Source organism: Typopeltis vanoorti, chromosome 1 (genome assembly GCF_054136105.1).
Source record: "Typopeltis vanoorti isolate ZY-2024b chromosome 1, IOZ_Tvanoo_1.0, whole genome shotgun sequence".
Classification (NCBI taxonomy): domain Eukaryota; kingdom Metazoa; phylum Arthropoda; class Arachnida; order Uropygi; family Thelyphonidae; genus Typopeltis; species Typopeltis vanoorti.
The window spans coordinates 184,640,811-184,654,840 of NC_143549.1; the positions used below are offsets into that span (position 1 = coordinate 184,640,811).

Sequence of the window (14,030 nt, forward strand, 5' to 3'; positions counted from 1 at the left end):
TGTAATATTAAACACTAAATATCATGATAATCTCAAATAGCAGAGAGTATCAAGTAGAGTGATGTGGACTAATATCAGAATGAGGAACTGGACAATGAGCTTATTTGTGCTTATGGTCCCACAGAAGGTTCTAATAAGAAAGAAGTGGAAGAATATTTCAAGACATTAGAAACAGCAGACACAATGAAAGAGGAAAAGTTGGTAATTGTTGTAGATGTAAACAGCAGAGTAGGAAATGATTACCAGACATATAAGAATGTTTTGAGAAAATTTGGAGAAAAGAGCAGAGCAAATAATGGTAAGTATCTGCTAGATTTCTTTTTAGGACATGGACTAGTTATTACTCACACCATATTTTAACATAAAAATGTGCTCAAATTCACATGGAGAGAAGATGCAAGGAGTAAGAAAAATCTCATTGACTGCATCATTGTCGAATGTGATGTTTTCTCACTGGTTCAGGACACGAGTATACAGGGGATTTGAAATAGGAAGTGATCACCATTTAGTGTTGAGCAGGAAAAAATTTAATTTCATATTGAAAAGAAGAACATGTAAGAAATTTTAAAATGAATGAAAGTTGAGCAGCTGTCAGAAGTGAACTGTAGACTTCTTCTGCAACTTCTCCCACTTAAGTGGGGTCACTGTTGATGATGAGTCTCCTCCACATCCTCCTGTCTTGGGCTGTCACCACATCCAAGTTCTTCATCCTCAAGTCCCCTTCTACCAGCTCCCTCCATCTCTTCTTTGGCTGCCCACGCTTCCTCCTTCCTTGCACATCTATCTGCATGACCCTTCTTCCCACATATTTGCCCTCCCTCCTCATCATATGACCAAACCATCTCAACCTTGTCTCCTGTATCTTCGCTCCTAAGTTCGTCACTTTCACTGTTCCCCTCACATAGTCATTTCTCAGACGATCCTTTCTGGTCACACCGCACATCCACCTAAGCATTCTCATCTCTGCTACTTCCATCCTGCTGATGTTATTTTTCCTCAGGGCCACAGTTTCTATAGCATACATCATAGCTGGCCTCACTACTGTCCTATAGATTTTGCCTTTCAGATTGATTGGCACCCTCTTATTGCATAACACTCCAGCCATCTCCCTCCAGTTCCTCCAACCTGCTTGTATCCTGCATCTCACTTCTTTCTCAGCTCCTCCATCTTCTTCCACTGTTGAACCTAAGTATCTAAAGTCCCTCACCTTCCTGATGACATTTCCTATCAGCTCCAGATCTGTCTCCTGGCCGCTGCCCACTGTGCAACACATATACTCTGTCTTACTTCTGCTCAGTCTCATACCTCTCTCTTCTATTACTTTTCTCCATCTTTCCAATTTAGTTCCTGCTTCTCTTGAATCTGCACACAGCAAGATGTCATCTGCATACAACATTGTCCAAGGCGCATCTTCTCTCACCTCCTCCGTCACCACCTCCATCACAATGTTAAACAGAAATGGACTTAATGCTGACCCTTGATGCAAGCCAACTGTTACTTGAAAACTTTCTTTCTATCCCAGACAGGTCCGAACACTTGTCTTCACATTTCTGTACATCTCCTGCACCAGCCTGACATATTTCTCTGGAACCTTCTTCTCCCTCAGACACCTTCAGACTTCTTGTCTTGGCACTCTATTGTATGCTTTCTCCAGATCAATAAATGCCAGATGTAGCTCCCGTTGTTTCTCTCGAAACTTTTCCATCATCTTCTGTAACCCAAAGATAGCATCTGTTGTTTATCTACGAGGCATGAAGCCAAATTGTTCCTTTGCAATCTCCACCTCCTTCCTCAATCTTTCATCAAGAACCTTTTCTAGGATTTTCATTGTGTGGGACATCCCCTTTATTCCTCTGTAATTTTTACAGTCTTGTGCATCCCCTTTACCTTTTGTAGATGGGGGACAAGAGTTCTCTTCCTCCATTTCTCGAGTATATTTTCCTGTTGGCAAACTTTCATGAACAGGTCCCACAGCAGATCAATTCCCTCCTCCCCTAGTGACTTCCATGCCTCCACTGGAATCCTGTCGGGGGCCCACCGATTTTCCATTCCTCATCCTCTTCATGGCCTCCGTCACTTCCACTCTACTCATGTTCTGCACCATCCCCTCAGAAGGCTGCCCATCTTCTCTGTGAGTCCTTGCATTTTCCTCATTCAAAAGTCCCTCAAAGTATATTCTCCATCTGTTTCTTATGTCCACATCCCTCCTTAATACTCTTCCTTGAGAGTCTTTGATCTGCCTCACATGTAAGATGTCCTTTGCTGTTTTATTTCTACATTTCGCTAGTTGGTAAATTTTTCTCTGTCCTTCCTTTGTTTCTAATTGATCGTACAGATCTTGATATGCCATGGCCTTTGCCTGTGCCACAACTCTCTTGGTTTCTTGCTTTCTCTCTCTGTCCTCTTCCACTCTTGACTCATCTCACTTCTGCTTTGCCTTCCTCTTAGCTGTCACTGCCGCTTGTACATTATTATTCCACCACCAACCCTCATTGTGCTCTCTAATCTTTCAAGATGTCTCACCAAGCAACCTCGATTGCACAGCTCAGGATTACTTTTGAATTATGTTTCCACCAATCTTGTACACTTTCCAGTCCATCCGAAATCCTCTCTAACACTCTCTTCTTTTAAGCGAAACCACTTAATTGTCTTCATCCCATGGCTTCCAGAGGTTCATATCTTCGATCTTATTTTAAAGTCTGCACACAGCAGTTGGTGTTGCTGTGCCATTTGATCTGTTGGAATTACTTTACAATTTGTCACAACCTTAAGATGTTTTCTTCTAGTCAAAATGTAGTCAATTTGTGAACTGTTGTTACCACTCCTAAATGTTATCAAATGTTCTTCCCTCTTGTAGAAAAACGAGTTCACAATTGCCAGATCAAACACTACTGCAAAGTCCACAACCCTCTCTCCTTCCTGGTTCATCATTCCCACTCCGTGACCACTATGCACCCTTTCACAGTCGCTGTTCTGTCTCCCTATGTGTCCATTCAAGTCTCCTCTGACAATCACCATCTCGTTTTCTTCCAGTTCCCACATTTCTTCATCTAACACGTTCCAGAACTCATCTTTCTCCTCTGCTGTACAGCCAACTTGCAGGGCATATACACATAATGCGACCACCCGCTCTTCTCCAAGACCCAATTTCATTTTCATGATCCTGTCATTCCTTCTACCCACTTCCTTTGCGAGTGAGAACAACATTCATTGTTCTCACTCGCAACATCCTCTCCACCTGCTGGGCTCACTTCTTTAACCTCGCCCGCCCTTCATGCGGTAGCCCTCGTCCTCTTCTCGCAGCTGTAGGGCGATGTGGCTGCGTGTCACTTAAGGGGTATGCCCTAGCCCAGAAGTGAACTGTAGACTAAATTACACAAACAGTATTGAAGAAAAAATGACAGAGTTTGAGAATAGGAACCAAACCTTGGAGATTCATTGGCAAGCCCCTGATGAAAACATTGATTGATTCAGCCAGAGCGGCATGTGGTGAGGTGGTCTGCAAGGATAGAAAAATCAGAACTCCATGGTGGATTCACGAATTTAAAGAGGCAGCCAAGTATAAGAAGCAAGTATATCAAAAGATATGGGAAGTAAGTGTCACCTTGTGCTCTTAGAGAATACAAAGAAAAATGTCAGAAAGCTAAGTATCGTTTAAATTAGCTAAACAAAAGTCATGGGAAGACTTTGGTAAGAACATAGAAAATAAATATCTGGAAGGTGGCAAAATATTCTGGAGGCTATTGAAAAAAAAAAAAGCCCAGAAATGGAGGAAAGAGTACTGTAATAGGAATTAGAAATAATAAAGAGGGAATGAAAACTGAGGATAAAGTTATTCTTGATGTGTGGAGTAATTACTTTGAAAGACTGCGAAGTGAAACAAGCAGTGATTGCATGGTGGTAGAAAACGCTCAATAGGAATACCATCTGGAATATATACTTGAAGTAGAAGAAGCTATCTCAAAACCTGAAATGTGGAAAGGCAGCTGGAGTAGATGATATTTGACCAGAAATGCTAAAATATGGAGGCATGAAAGCTTGACAGTGGCTACACTGCATAATTTAGAATGCTTTGTCAGAGGATCAAATTCCAGATGATTGGAGAACAGCACTCCATAGTATACCTATCTATTTAAAAAAAAAAAAACAACGGGAAGAAAGCTGAATGCAAGAATTACAGATGAATTTCTCTACTTAGTGTTCCTGATCAGATTTATTCATGTATTTTTGAGAAACAGTTAAGAAAAATTGTGGAGGAGAAGCTTGGAGAACAAGCTTGGTTCAGGCAAAACGAAGGTTTCCAGTATCAAATTTTTGCTTTAAGAACAAATAGTTGAGAAATCATAGCATGGCTCTGTATTTAAATTTTGTAGATCTGGAAAAGGCATATGACAGAGTGCCAAGAGAAAAGCTGTTCAAAATGCTCCAGTTATATGGTGTAAACGAGACATTATATCAAGCAATACAGTCTCTATTTGAGATGTAAATCAGTAGTTAAAATTGAAGGAGGTACAGAGATAGTTTGATATTAAGTCAGGTGTGGTGGACAAGGGTGTACGCTATATCCACTGTTATTCATCATCTATATGGATCACATTATGAAGGAAAGCAGTATTATACCTGATATCCATATTGGAGATGTTGATCTCAGCTCTTTACTTTTATGCACATGTTATACTCCTGAATAAATCCAGGATGAGTGTACAGGATTCTCTGACCAAAATGAATCACTGCTGTAATAAATTTGGTATGAAATTCAGCACTAAAAAGTCAAAGACAATGAAAATAGGCAGAAACATCAACTGCATCCTAAATGGAGAACCTATAGAACAAGTAAAATATGTCAGCTTTTTAGTGAAGATGGAAAATTAAATTTGGAAATAGACAACAGAATTAGCAAGGCTGGTTGGTATGGTATGTCAAAACACTAAACTAGCTGTATACAGATAGTGTTCAAACCAATTCTAAATTATGGATCTGAGAGCTGGGTTAGAAATAAAACTCTTGAACGACTGGAAACCATAGATATTTTCTTAATTCAGTCTCCTAATCCACAGATTAGGTGACTGAACATATGGCATCAATTGCAGTATCATATTAAAAATGAGTCTATTAGGAAAGAACTTTATTTGCATTCAGGAATGTGTTAACATAGCTAATCTCAGAGCCAGAAAGGAGTAATAAACTATCACATTCTGTGATTTTGTAAAATTTTTGTATGCTTCTTTATCTACCCTCCAAGGAGGAACTTGGAAGTTCATAGTTGAAGGACAGTATAATGTCATATATTAATGAGTATGTTACGTGCTTAATGAGAAGCAAGTGGTATTATGTTCCATGAAGCAAGTGGAATCTGCAGTAAAGTTCTTTATTTTATTGGAAGTGCCTTTGGAACTTCTCATTTAAATATACTCCTGTTCTCTTGGCTATTATTCTTTATGCCTACGTCATCAAAAATGAAGGAAAGTTGTATTTAAGAAAACTTGCTTAATTGAAGACTTATGCAAGTATATTGGTCAAGTTAGATCTTTACGATATAAAAATAACTTTTATTGTATTTGAGGAATTTGAGGGATAAAACAGAATGAATGAGTAAAAAATAAATAAAAAGAAATAAGGAAGACAAAGCGGACACAAGGTTCTCATATAGTCAAAACTACAGAACTTTTAGCTGAATACTATGTTTAAATTGTTTCATATAGTATTTGATATCTCCCAGATTTGAATTTAACTGTGAGAGTCGGAGAATGAGAGAATTTTTTTTAGCTCATATAATGGATTTCTAGAATGGTCATATAGATGTGGTTTATTAAGCACATAACATTCTCACTAATATACGACGTTATCCTGTCCTTTTTTATTATTAAATAACTTAAGGAATTTACAATGTACAAAGGATATAAATTAAATTAAACTTTTAATCTATATTTCCAATATTTTGGTAATGTCACGTTGCCATCTTCACAGGAACTTAAAATAAAGACACGTGCATGCAGGCACTACACACAGTAAATGAGGATGAAGCAGGAAGCTATTGTTTCTCCTAAAAGTCCTGATGGTGCCCCTTAGTGGGCTATGTAGGTATTCTTGGCTCTTGGGCTGAAGATCTTCTGATGTAAGTCTCCCAAATTTTGGGCAGTCTCATGCAACCAAAGTTTTTGAGGTTTGGCACGTTTCTTAGGGCTGAGGCTGATTCCATGAATAGCCTTTCAAATTTGAATTTACTACGGTGTATTACCGTGGCTTTCTTCCACCATATTTATTCTGTGGCATGTATCCAGAGCACAGCCTGCAAGACCAGAGTGGCTGTACTGGTGAAATCGTAATGTAGCCCTTGTGTTCTGAAATTCTGATATTCGCTGTCCTGCCTCTTTGGCCAAAGTAGGGCAGCTTACAGCTGCAAGGGACTTGGTATATACCAGGTAGGTCTAGGGGAAGTGGTTGATCTTTAATGGAGCGGATAAGGGACGCCAATTTTTTATACGGTTTGCAACACCTGGTCAAGTCATGTTTTTTTAGGAATTTGGTAATTTTTTCCGAGGTGCCTCGGATGTAGGGAATGGTGATGGATTTAGAGTAATCCTTGTTGTGAAGGGGGGAGGGGAGTTGTGGTTTACTGGTTTCAATATATTTTGGATTTTTTGGGGGGGATAGCCATTGGCTGAGAAAGTGTTGAGGATGTGGTTTAGTTCTGTGGTTAAGGCATTATCATTTGAACAGATAAGTTTATCCCTGTTGTGTAGTGTCTTAATAACTCCATATTGTTGTGAGGAGAGATGGTGGGATTGTTGGTGAATGTATCTGCCTGTATGGGTGGGTTTTCTATAAACTGAGAAAACCAAGGTTCCATCAGGCTGGCAAGTGACTAGTGTGTCTAAGAAAGGGAGTCTATTGTCTTTCTCTTTTTCCAGGATGAACTTGATCCTTGGGTGTTGGTTGTTTAAGTGTGTTAGGAAGAAGAGGAGTGTATCAGAGCCATGTGGCCAAATAGTGAACACATCATCAATGTAGCGAAGCCATATGGTTGGTTTTTGTGGGGCAGAGTTTAAGACTTTCTCTTCAAAAGTCTCCATAAAGAAGTTGACCAAGGGTGGGGAGAGTGGTGAACCCATGGCTGTCCCCTCTATTTGTTTGTAGAATTTTCCTTGCCAAACGAAATTGCCTGAGTTCATTGTGAGCTGAAATAGGGCTGAGATATCGGGAGGAAATCTAACTTGGATTAGCTCTAAGGTTTCTTTGAGTGGGACATTTGTGAATATGGAGGAGACATCAAAACCAACCATTATGTCAGTATGTTGGAGTGTAAGGTTTTCTATGCTGGCTTTGAAGTGAGCTGAATTTTTTATGTGTGATGGTGTGTTGCCAGTATAGTGTGTGAGCGCTTTGGCCAAATGTTTAGCTAATTTGTAAGTGGGGGAATCAATGCTATCCACTAAGGGACGTAATGGCACATTTTCATTATGTATTTTTGGGAGTCCATATATATACGGGGGGGGGGTATGGTGTTAAACGGTTTAATTTGTTAGTGACTTCTACAGGCCAAGAAGTGACCTTCTTAAGCAGCTGTAGAGTTTTCTAATTTGTGAGTTGGTGGGATTGTATTCATTTGGGAGGTAAGTAGCCCGATCTAATAATAGAGTATTAAGCTTACTTGTATAATCTGTTTGGTTAAGTACTACTGTGGCGTTACTTTATCTGCTTTGGTGATTATGAATTCTTTGTTTTTCTTCAATTCCAGCAGAGATTTATGCTCCTTATTGGAGAACTCAACCTCCAAACTTAAACTTAAACTTCCTACCGACACTGTAGTCAACTTTTCTTCAGTTAATTTGAAGCCTGAAGCACTCAACATTATCTCATGTGGCAACAACTTCGGCATTGCTCCCAGAAAATTACTGGCCGAGGATATTATGATCCAAATTGAACGTGGAATCCACCGCCTTCCAAACCATGTCGCCAACAATATTAGACTGGATGTAGCTTGTGTTCTCACCAAAGCAAGACTGTAATAAAGGCAAACTTTAGTGATAAAGGTAACGCCACAGTAGTACTTAACCAAACAGATTACACAGGTAAGCTTAATGCTCTATTATTAGATCGGGCTACTTACCTCCCTATTGAATACAATCCCACCAGCTCACAAATTATAAAACTCCACAGGCTCCTTAAGAAGGTCACTTCTAGGCCTGTAGCTAACAAATTAAAATCGTTTAACTCCATACCTTCCCGTATATATGGACTCCCAAAATTACATAAAGAAAACGTGCCATTACGTCCCATAGTGGATGGCATTGATCCCCCTAGGTTACAAATTAGCTAAACATTTGGCCAAAGCGCTCACACACTATACTGGCAACACACCATCACACACAAAAAATTCAGCTCACTTCAAAGCCAGCATAGAAAACCTTACACTCCAACATACTGACATAATGGTCAGTTTTGAAATCTCCTCCATATTCGCAAATGTCCCACTCAAAGAAACCTTAGAGCTAATCCAAGTTAAATTTCCTCCCGATATCTCAGCCCTATTTCAGTTCACAATGAACTCGGGCAATTTCGTTTGGCAAGGAAAATTCTACAAACAAATAGAGGGGACAGCCATGGGTTCACCACTCTCCCCACCCTTGGTCAACTTCTTTATGGAGACTTTTGAAGAGAAAGTCTTAAACTCTGCCCCACAAAAACTAACCATATGGCTTCGCTACATTGATGATGTGTTCGCTATTTGGCCACATGGCTCTGATACACTCCTCTCCTTCCTAACACACTTAAACAACCAACACCCAAGGATCAAGTTCATCCTGGAAAAAGAGAAAGACAATAGACTCCCTTTCTTAGACACACTAGTCACTCGCCAGCCTGATGGAACCTTGGTTTTCTCAGTTTATAGAAAACCCACCCATACAGGCAGATACATTCACCAACAATCCCACCATCTCTCCTCACAACAATATGGAGTTATTAAGACACTACACAACAGGGATAAACTTATCTGTTCAAATGATAATGCCTTAACCACAGAACTAAACCACATCCTCAACACTTTCTCAGCCAATGGCTATCCCCCCCAAAAAATCCAAAATATATTGAAACCAGTAAACCACAACTCCCCCCCCCCTTCACAACAAGGATTACTCTAAATCCATCACCATTCCCTACATCCGAGGCACCTCGGAAAAAATTACCAAATTCCTAAAAAAACATGACTTGACCAGGTGTTGCAAACCGTATAAAAAATTGGCGTCCCTTATCCGCTCCACTAAAGATCAACCACTTCCCCTAGACCTACCTGGTATATACCAGGTCCCTTGCAGCTGTAAGCTGCCCTACTTTGGCCAAAGAGGCAGGACAGCGAATATCAGAATTTCAGAACACAAGGGCTACATTACGATTTCACCAGTACAGCCACTCTGGTCTTGCAGGCCGTGCTCTGGATACATGCCACAGAATAAATATGGTGGAAGAAAGCCACGGTAATACACCGTAGTAAATTCAAATTTGAAAGGCTATTCATGGAATCAGCCTCAGCCCTAAGAAACGTGCCAAACCTCAACATATTTGGTTGCATGAGACTGCCCCAAATTTGAGACTTACATCAGAAGACCTTCAGCTCAACGACCAAGAATACCTACCTAGCCCACTAGGGGACACCATCAGGACTTTTAGGAGAAACAATAGCTTCCTGCTTCGTGCTCATTTACTGTGTGTAGTGTCTGCGTGCACGTGTCTTTATTTTAAGTTCCTGTGAAGATGGCAATGTGACGTTGCTGAAATATTGGAAATATAGATTAAAGTTTCATTTCATTTATGTCCTTTTTATGTTGTAAATTCCTTAAGTTATTTAATAAGCGTGTTTAGCCAACTTCTAAGCCTTTCTACAAGAATATACTGTCCTTCAAGTATGACTTCACTGTTCCTCCTTGGAGAGTAGATAAAGATGCATATAAAAAAAAAAAGTTTACAAAACCCAGAACGTGTTAGTTTATTGCTGCTTTCTGGCTCCAATGTGATTGGACGGAACGAGTTGGGAGAGTATTGGATCAGAAGTGCTATCCATAACCAAGGTGGACTTGACTTGGGAAATCGTAAAACATGAGAAATATTCTGTCAAGAAGGGGTATATATTGAACTACAAGGCAGGTGATTATGACAAGCTTAGGAAGAAGCTTAAATCTGAGCTGTGGCATAAAACATGGCAAGGTAAGGATGTTACTAGTGCATGGGAAAAATTAAGGGTCATCTAGAGGACTCGGTGTTAAATTGTATACCTTAGGTAAGGAGGGTTAATCAGATAGGAGTTAGATAAATGAGTAATATCATTAAGCACGAGCTGCAGAAGAAGAAAATGCCACGGAGAATATATAAATGAAAAGTGACCAGCTAACTCGTGACCAATACAAGGCTCACGCCTTGTACTGGTCACGAGTACAAGGTGATCAACATGGCAAGGAAGGAAAAATCAGATTTGGGAGAAGAATCTGGCCAAGAAGGCCAATGGAAATCCCAAAGAGTTATTTTGTTATGTGGCAAGTAAGAGGAAGAATGCCCATAGAAGATTTCCTTAATGAGTGATGATGGTTACTAGGACAGAAGCAGATAAAATAGTTGAGTTATTGAGTGACTGCTTTGCAAGTATCATCCTAGTGAGATTACTCCTTTAACCTATATGACACTCATGTGGAAACACTGGTGGATGAATTGGAGGTTCTTAGGATATTGCAGAATCTCAATGTTCAGCTGTGGGATTTGATGGGATATCAGCTAGTGTTTTGCATGAATCTGCAAGGGAACTGGCAATGCCTCTGACTAGGCTCTTTAATTTAAGTCAAAGCTCTGGTAGAATTCCAAGGGAGTGGAAAGAAGGCAAAATAATTCCCTTGCATAAGCGAGGTTTTAAGACTGGAGTAAAAAATTATAGATCAATCAGTATCTTAGGTGTTGTGGTAAAAGTACTAGAATAATTGGTCAAAAATAGAATTCAAGAATGGGTACATTAAAATATGATATTGAGGGTCAGCATGGCTTTGTGAAGGGTCAGTCATGTCTTAGAAATTTATTAACTTTTTTATAATAGAGTAACAGCTAAGTTGGATAAAGAAAATGGCTACACGATGATTTTGCAAAGGCATTTGACAGAATACCACAAACTCTGTTATGCAGATTAGAACAAATGGGAATGGGTATGACACTGGTTAAGTGGGTAAGATGGTGGCTGCTGGACAGATATAAAAAAAAAGTGGTATATGCAGGGGCAAAATCAAGGCAAAAACAAGTGACTAGTAGTATGCCGTAAGATTCAGTGCTGGGACCGTTCCTGTTTAATTTGTACATAAATGATATAGAAATAACCTGAAAGAAAATATTCAGTTGTTTGCTGATGATGTGAAATTAGGTAGAGTAATAATAATGAAGACAGTGTGGAGAGTTTGCAGGATAATTTAAATAGGCTGTCAGCATGGCCAAATGATAATGGGTGTCAGTTTAACCTGGAGAAATGTAAAGTTATACATTTTGTGATAAATTGGTTGATTGGAAGAGCCTCTGCTACTAATGGCTCACGCAAAAAGTTAAGCGAGTTTGAGTGCAGTTAGTAGTTGGAAGGAGATCAATCGTTCGATGCTGTTGGCACACTCTCCCTAGATGAGTCGTTGGACTCCCTGGAGTTGTCACATAATAATAATAATAATAGATTACAAGTCGTGTATCACACTAATGCACTGTACTCCAGGAAATAGATGTAGCTAGAGATTTAGGAGTGGTGGTGGTGATAAATAGAGAGTTAAAGTTTAGAGGACATTGCTAAGGTTAGTAAGGTAGCCCATAAGATTACTAGGCTATTGAAGAACACGTTAACTTGTAGAGTTAACGTGTTCTTCAATAATAGAGATAAGGAAATTGGTATTCCTCTTTATAAGGCTTTGATACACCCACATCTGGATTATGGTGAAGTCTGGGTTTCTTGGGGATGAGGAAGCGGTGGAGAGGATTCAGAAGCAAGTTTACCAAGATAGTGACTGGCCTGTGTGTGGAAGTTCCCTATGAAAGATAGATCGAGGGTGTGTCGATTGCAGAAGTTGGTTGATAGGAGAAAAAGAGGGGATATGATAGAAACATTGAAGTTACATAAAGGGTTTTATAGGATTGATGCAGGGGAAATATTTCAGCATTTTGCTAGGGAAACCAGAACAATGAGTCATCCTAGAAAGATGAATAATGGTGTAGTTAGTAGGAGTGTGAGGATTAAATTTTTTGTTTGGAGAGTTGTGAATGAGTTGCCAGAGTCATTTGTGAATGCTGTCTCTCTTAATGGATTCAAGGAACGGTGTGATCAATTGTGTGGATAGTTTGGGTCTCCTGTGATGTCTTTTGATTTCATGGAGGTGCCTGCATAATAATAATATTATGTAATAAGAATTTGAATTAGATATGTAGGATAGTTATAAATTAAATTTTGCTAATTGAAATTGTGTAAAGAATATTACTTAAGGCAGATCTCCCTGAAATCGGGCATAAGTAATAGAGAGAGAGAGATAGAGAATTACTAAATATACATAATTGTATATATTATTTTTATTTATGATTATTACAGTAAATAGTTTAATTATTTAGTTTTAAATAATTAAGCTTCCTTTAATTTAAGCCTTCATTGCACAATTGAAAGAACAAGATGCTGTTCTCTTTGATTGGATAAGACACTAGTTCAATTCTTGTCATGAGAGGAATCTTTATATAGACTTTTTCAATTTTAGGTGAGTTATTAGCTGACCTCGAAAGAAGGTAACAGGGTTTTATAGACAAAAATACAGTTGGTGGTGGATGCTGCTGTGAATTGATGGAGCTGTTTAGTAGGAGAAACTGAGAGTTGTTTTTACTAGAGTAGCGTGCTGTCCCGTGATGAGTCTTTAGACTACTTGGAGATAACGTTCTTAATGGTCGCACCAGGTTGGTACGATTTTGTCAAATTCTCTACTGTCACACCTCGTACTAACGAATCTCCATACAGCACTCGCTCCTTCATTTTGTTTACGTTCACAATCATACTCTTATTTTTCCTATCATACTTTTTTTTTATTGGCTGGTACACTCGGTAGACATTTGTGCATATGCTCCAGCGGCCGCTTTGCTCTATGTATTGCTCCGCTCAACAGTGTGATCTCACTCATTGCATCTTTTTTATTATCTGTTAAACCATTAATTTGCTCTGTATTAATACCTTCATTCACACTTTCTACATTCACGCCCTCACAGCTCTGGTACAACCTCACAATTTCTTATCATATTGCTATTTTCTACATTCTAAAATTTGACAAAAATATCACACTCACGACCTGAAACACACTTTAATTCCTCATTTTACTTACATTTTCTGCACACATTCACTCCACTATCATCATCTAACCATACTCCAACTGCTCTCCGCAACGCATACATTTTACAATAGACGCTGAATAATCTCCTTTATGTTACTGTTATTGAACAAAGATGGCAAGCCATTATTACTAGCTGCCATTTTTCTTCTTACCGGAGCCATGTGCTATCGTATCTTATCGAATTAATAATTGAAACAACACCAAAAATACACAAACAGACACACTAAGATACAAAAAGCAAACAAAACTACGTAATATTCAAGCAAAATTGTCAGTGATAACTTAAAATAACACTTATCAGGAGCTCTCAACAAACACTACACACCACGAGTCCCTCTGGCAGCCGAGTTCAATGATATTATCTCTTTCTCTCCCCGTCCTGTTCCCCACTGTCTTTTCTGAAAATACTGTGTCCCTTGCATTCTGTTCCTATGACTATCATCCTCTCTCAACCAAATAACACTAATGTCTCTAGCTTGTGGCTAAGTTGAACTAACAGTGCCAAAAACTCCTCCTTTTTCCAGACACTTTTAACATTAGTGCATATAAACTGCAGTATCTCCTCTGATCCATACTCTCACACTTCGTGTTGTCTCTTCCACTTGATTTTAGGACCTGAGGAGCTATATGTAGCATCTTTTAATCATTGTTTTGTTT

At 39.1% G+C, this 14,030-nt stretch overlaps 1 protein-coding gene across 1 annotated transcript in view; it reads left to right on the forward strand.

The window, feature by feature from the left end:
• Positions 1 to 14,030, forward strand: part of alpha-Man-Ib (alpha-Mannosidase class I b) — a 268,163-nt gene that overhangs the window by 63,895 nt on the left and 190,238 nt on the right. The window lies entirely within an intron of this gene.